Source organism: Triticum urartu, chromosome 2A (genome assembly GCF_056163025.1).
Source record: "Triticum urartu cultivar PI428250 chromosome 2A, HENAU_Tu73, whole genome shotgun sequence".
Lineage (NCBI taxonomy): Eukaryota > Viridiplantae > Streptophyta > Magnoliopsida > Poales > Poaceae > Triticum > Triticum urartu.
In genome coordinates this window covers 23,008,868-23,015,544 of record NC_141874.1, presented here as the reverse complement: position 1 = coordinate 23,015,544, position 6,677 = coordinate 23,008,868, and the positions used below count along the sequence as shown (strand labels likewise).

General features: G+C 42.8%; 1 long non-coding RNA gene across 4 annotated transcripts; it reads left to right on the top strand.

The window, feature by feature from the left end:
- The first annotated feature begins 891 nt into the window (after positions 1-891).
- Positions 892-3,177, top strand: LOC147983048 (uncharacterized). Of its 4 annotated transcripts, none has more exons than XR_015614929.1 (6): positions 892-980; positions 1,102-1,204; positions 2,068-2,269; positions 2,355-2,451; positions 2,540-2,588; positions 2,838-3,177. It is a non-coding gene; the product is annotated as an uncharacterized LOC147983048 (long non-coding RNA). The 4 variants fall into 4 exon arrangements; XR_015614928.1 differs by having other exon boundaries at positions 1,070-1,204; XR_015614931.1 differs by lacking the exon at positions 1,102-1,204.
- The last annotated feature ends 3,500 nt before the right edge of the window (positions 3,178-6,677 follow it).

The window sequence follows — 6,677 nt, the reverse complement described above, 5'->3', positions numbered from 1 at the left end:
ATCTTTGACCAATCATAAATCATTACTATTATATGAGAATGGGTCATTTAATTCCTCTCTCGAAAAAGAAAAAAAACAGTACGCCGCCAACTCCTCTCTCGATCCTATCCTCCTTGATATTTTTGCTAGGTTGTGGCTATGGGATGGCGGCGCCGCCGCCGCCATCACGGGACCACTGTTCCATGCCTCCGCCGTCCAACGTCTTGCCCCTTCCCGTTCTAGGGCTTCCACAAGTCAACATCGCACCTCCCCACCAGAGAACATGTAGCAGTAGGAGCAGGGAGGAATGGGGGGCAGGGTCGCCGGAAGCACCTCGCTGGGACAATCCCCATGGCGACCAGGCGCATAACCAGCACACGACAGTCGCTCCATGGCCAGCCAACAAAGGTGAGTCGCATGTCCGCCCATCAACATAATCTCTCTTTCTCGCCGCGCTGCATGGGAAATGGCCGCTCTAGGGATTCTCGATTCGGTCCTGGCTGCGCCGTTAGGTTTCTCACGGCTTTGTTTCAGTTGAGTTCTGATGTTCATAGTCTAATTCGTCAAGACCAAATTTTCATTAATAATGTTTCCAACCAGGACAGTCTGATGCGAGAGAGTTTCTTGCCCGATTCGTGTGTCAACTAGCAATTCCTTGATCTTTACTCATGTTTCTCGTTCGTGATGTCCAGGTGCCGCATGCCCGACAGGGAAGCAGAAGGATGCCGGCGCCAGCGCTGGCCTCCCCTGTGTGAGAGGAAACAGACAGGTGCTCGGGGACATCGGCGACGTTCTCCACGTGAACGCCCTCGACGGGTAAGAAAATCAGCGCAAGGATCGAATAATGTTCCGTTTTTTTGTTCTTCCGTTCTTTGGACTGAACTGGATCTTGTCTTGTTCACTGCAACAGCAAGATCCAACTGCCGACGGGGATCAATCACCCAATCACCAGGAGCTTCGGCGCCAAGCTCTTGAAGAAGGCTCAGGCTGATCCATCTAAGGTATGAACAACACCCCCTTTTCCGCTCATACAGGCTTTCGAAAGCAATTTCCTATAGATGACATCAACATTTTGATCCTGCACTTGCAGATGACATCAACATTTTGATCCTACACTTGCAGGAGTTCTTGGGTTCTTCTTAATTTACCATTGCTGGAGGAACTAGACCAACACTCTAGGTAGTATCGCTAATAGAGTGGTGCGTTAAGTGGATGAGCAGGATAGGTAGATAACTTACTTTGCAAGCAAAATTCTAGGTGTGAATGCACTGTTTTGTTGGGGTTTCAGCATTCAACGTTTTCATATTACCATACATTATGTACTTAGATATATATCTCAATACCATTCATTCCTTGACTCTAATGGCGGGGTTAGTGTGTTTCCTCTGCGACCAATGCAAGGACTGTGCTGGCCATACTTCTTAGATATCTCACTACTAATGCAATGCATCTACTCAAGGCAGGGTTGGCACTGCTGCCTTGAGGATGTCTGATTGGAGAACACCATCATCCTCCCCTTGGTCTCTGATGTCTTGGTAGAGTGGTGGATCACGAGCAGGGTCCTCATTTCAAAGCAGAAGCGGTGAGGTTTTGATTCTCTGGTCATGTTAACCGGCTGGAGCCTTTATTATTTGCCAACACTAATATGTGACCACTCAAATCTTATCTGATATGCTTCTTTGGAAGCTGGCCAGAGGAACCGGAGTTGCTGCATGTGGGAGTAGTTCCATTTGTATCTAGGAGTGATGTATTATTGGTGTTCCTATTATTACGACCGCTCTCTTGTAACATTACTTGCTTTCTCCTTCTATAAAAAATATTGTAAGCAATTTGCGTGCTCTAAAAAACAAGGTCGGGTTAGTACTCACCTCGTCCTATAAGAGGCTATTGTGTATGCACATGGTTGACTTGGCAGCAGAGACTCATTAATTTAGTATCAATGTTAACTGTGCCTCTCTGCTTATTTTGAACACTCTGCTTTTGAGTTGCATATAGTTTATGTTCGTCAATTAGTTGACAACCTCACACCTTAACATAGCTGAGAATTATTATTGTGCGTATAACTGGACAGAAAATTAATTGATGCAGACTTGGAGATGGTGAAGAAGTTGGTTGGAAAGAGCAAAAAAGAAGTAGGTTGGACTTAAGGTCGACAACTTGATGTGCATGAGGAGTAGGCATAGGCGAGCATGGCTGCACAGAGCAGTGACATTAGCCGGTGACCGGCCAGCGCGGCCTCGACGAGGATGCTCCACCCCATGCATGCTTGCCATTGTTCTGCACCACCGAGGTTTTGTTTTTTCCCCTTCTCTTTCCTTCCTCCAATCTTCAGTCGAGCTGGATGAACAGAAACAAACTATCTCTTCTATTTGTAGATGAAGAAGTTGTCTGGCTTACCAGCCGCCTGAGCACCCAGATCTTCGCGCCCGACTATTGAAGAAGCCTCGGGCTGATTAAGCTATCACAAACAAGGTACATACATCCCCGTTCGCCAAGGTTCACAGATTTTTTTAGTTAAATATGTGCTGAAAATTCACCATTATATCTATGGTTATCAGAGGCTACGACATACCTGGGCAAGCTTCAAACTTTACAATCCAAACTTTGTTGTAAGTGTCTGACTCCTTTGTCGTGTACTTGTGTATTTTTGCAGCTTCTCATGTAACAACTATTGGAGTCTATTTTTTTACAGGAGTAGAAAACTTATGTTATGTTTGGTTCTTAATCACTGCAATGAGATCATAATAGACAGGAAGAATAATTACATCTTCTCCTATGCTTAGTGTTAATTTGAATTGTTGTTCTGAAAGTTTTATTTAGGGAAACTGAAAGTAATTATCCTTGTCCTCCATTTGCAGTCAGATGATGCCCGTGGCCCTAGGGAACCATGGTATGACTTGCATTCAAAAATTGATGATCCAACAGCTTATGATGTTCTACAGAATTTTCAGGAGCGTTGGTTGAAGGCATCGAAACGTCATGGCAAATATCCTCTGAATATTCTCGAGATGAACCCATGAACCAGATTTGGAAACATTTATGGATCAATAAATCTTAATATTTGATCCACTATTAGCTAATAATTTTTATAGCTTATGATCTTATCGAGTTTAGGGTCGGTTATTATCTTATAGCTAAAGACACAAGCTGTTAAAAAATATCGTGGAAGTAAGTACTTTTCTCCCTCTCCACTTTCGTCGGTGACAAGTTCAGTTTTCTTTGTATTGATGGATCAAGTCGTGTTGGTTTAACTTCATAGTATAAGGAACTTGCAGTTATTTTTTGTTCATTATCTTATAAGCTACATAAAATAGCAGTATCATCTTGATGCTGGTGATGGATTAGTGGCCCCAGGTATTCCTGGAATCCTGGTAGTGCAAACATATATTCATTTTTGTGAACTGAAATTGGGGGATATAGTATGTGTGATGAGTGGGATGGGAAAGGTTCAATAAGGAGAATTCAAATTCTCCTTATTGTAATTCAAATTCAAATTCAATAAACAGACATACCTGGGTAGATTGGTTGTCTGTACCATATCAACATAATGTACTTTTAGTATTCAAATTCTGATGTGAGCGTACGACTGACCCCTGTCATATTGGTTGTAAAGAATTTTCCTTTTTCATCATGCCTCCTTGTACATGTTATTTTGTGAGATTAAGAAAGAAAAAGCAAAATGACTCGATTGCATAGGATGCATAAATACAACATTTTGCAACTGAATTAGTTCAATGTTGTTTTTCCGTAAGAATAAACACAATATTTTGTAGGTTATGTTAGCTGGAATCCGGACTGCATGCTTAGAAATTGCAAATTTTTAAAAATTAGATTAAACAAATATAGTTGAATCATACTCCATATTACTCAGCGAAATGGAGGCACGGTGGATTCACTTGGCAAACTCTGAGCTGGTGTTAGAGTGAACACTATCAGGGCGGGGAGGTGGTCGGACATCACTAATGCCGCCACGGCCAACGGACGAAGAATAGAGTTCCTTTCTGCTTTCCCGTGCATGGATGAATGATTGGAGGAGGAGAAGGTGAGCTTGCTTGGAGAAGTATACATGATGAGAGCTATATGTTTGAATAATGGTATACTATATGTTTTATTGTCCTGTGGCCAATTTGAATTGCACACATATCACCCGTTGAGGGGAAAGGAAAAAAAAAAGAAACAGACATGATCGGCTTGCCTGCTCGCCTTCTTCTTTTCTCTTCTCTGGCGGTACCATCTCTCCCATCACCAGTCCTCCCGGCATCTCCAATGCGGCAAGAGATGAAGATGGATGTGCCGACGCGCGTCGACCACCACAAAATAGGCCCGGTTGATCTCGCTACATAGCCCCCGAACTTCGGGTGTTTTCGCGCTCACGCATGAGCTTCATGGTGACGTCGCCAAGCACGAGAACTAGAGGAGATCGATGAAGGAATCGATGCACATTTCCCAATTAGAATATTTATTTAATTATCCTATTTTTTGTTGTTTTGTGGCAACACATGGGAATTCAGTTAGGTTGATTAAGATCTATTTTTGTCTTACGCCTTTTTATTAGGTTGATTATGATCGTTTTTTGTCCTACCTGTTGCAATAGGCATTGGAGTGGGATTTGGGTAGCATTGTGTTTTTCTAAGGAAGGCCATCATGGCTCTCTTGCATTATTTATGAGATTACATCGAAGAAAGGGGTTCATCGACCCAGTACGATGTTTTCTTATAATTAAAACAAAAGACAGCTAACTATCGGATCATATGATTTACTTCACTTTGAGAGTGCTTTAATTTTCCCTCCTCATTTAATTGTCAAAACTTAAGCATGTTAGAGAATCACAATGGTTAATGGGAAGGTGGGATATGCGAGAGGCACTTTAGCACTTGTTGTAATGTGCTCGTGGTATTTCTCGCCTTCTACCCATAGTAACACATGAACATTTCTTTATTAAAAAAACACATGAACATTTCTTTGTCATAGTAGACGCATGGTGAAAGTGAGGTGGGAGTCATCGGCTTTGAAGGAGAGGGCTCCAACGAGAAATGTCCCTGTGGTGGGAAACCGAGCCGGAAGAGAATGGTCCTGTAGGAAAAGAAAAGGGTGAGTCATGGGTTGGTTTCCTTTTGTGTTGGGCCCGCCTGTTGGAGACAACATGTCGGATAGTCCGGGCAACCACATTTCTCTCACACATATGGTTTGGATTTGGGGGATCCCAGACAAACGGTTCAATTTTGGGGAGCACGCTGGGCATCTGTACACGTCCGGACGTACGAGAAAAAAATGAACTTCGACCTTGAAGGCGACCTTAATCATTTATTTATTTATTTATATGCATTGTAGCCCGTAGCAATGCACGGGCATTCTACTAGTTTAGTTTGGTCTGGGGTTTACCTATTTTTGGATTGGATTGGTTTGGTCTGGACAGGGATTGACTAGTCTCAAATGGTTCGAGATCCATGGATGGAAACCAAATCATCATACCACTCGTGCAGCTTGTCCGCGGAAGAGCACGTCCACGAGGTTATCAATAAACCCATCCACGAAGGAGTTGCAGCCTAGTGTGAGCATCTCGCCAATCCGGCCACCCTCTAGAGACCCATGACCTCGCCCTGCAGCCGCTTCTGCACGCTGCCGCCGGCGCCGTACTTCGACCGGAGTATGGAGAGACGCGTGGGGCTGGGGCATGATCTTGTCCTGCCTCTGTCACTTCCTCTCTGCTGCGGAGGCGCCGCCTCATGGACAACTAGCTCGCCTTGGCTACTTTCGCTTGTTCTCCTACTGCTGCCACGGTGGCCGGGACGGGGACGGCGGCTAGTTCACCCACGGTCTGTGCCCCACATTCATAGTTTGAAACTTTAGGCTCAAACCAATTCCAGGGAATGGATTGGATTGGTTTGGCTTGAAAACACAAACAATTTGGTTTGGTTTGGTTTGGTTGGTGGACTTGTACATGTATAGGTTGGACTGGGTTTGGTTCGGATTACAAACTATTCCCAGGCTTACTTGTGTGTGTTGGGCGTGCATGCTTGCTCACACATGTCTATGCGCGTGTGGCCGTGTGTGTGTTCACTTGCACGTGTGTTGTATTTGTACATGAGAGAGATATGGAAGACGATACCATTAATATAAAATGTATTTTATTTTATCTTTTTCTAGAGGTAAATCTATTTTCAATATTCAGTTTTAGTATTTTTATTTCTTCAAGAAATTTCCAGTCAATTTTTTTTGTTCTGTCTTTTTCACGCTCTTTTTTTGCGTGTTTGTTAAGTTTTTCTTGTGTGTTAGGTGTGTGTGTGTGTGTGTGTGTGTGTGGGCGCGCTCATGCAAATTCATCTTCGACGTGTGAGATGATTAATCTCCCATGTTGTTAATCTTTTTGTCTATTTTGTTGTTAGACAGTCACCTGGATTTTCATATTAATGATATGTAAGTTGCCTCCTTTTTAAATTTGGCCCAATCGAATCTTTATTCGTCCATTCCTTGTGTCAAGATTCATGCTCTCTTTTTTGAGTAGTTTCTTATTTTGTCATCTTATACTGTCTGTAAATTTTGTCACTGTTTTTTTTCTTAAAGGGTAATACCAATGTCACTAATTCAATCTTCTTTAAGAATCTTTATTATTTAGATTTTTTATTTCATTTTGTTTCTTCTTAAAGGGTAATACCAAGTCACTAATTCATTCTTTCTTAGAAAACTTCAATGTTTTG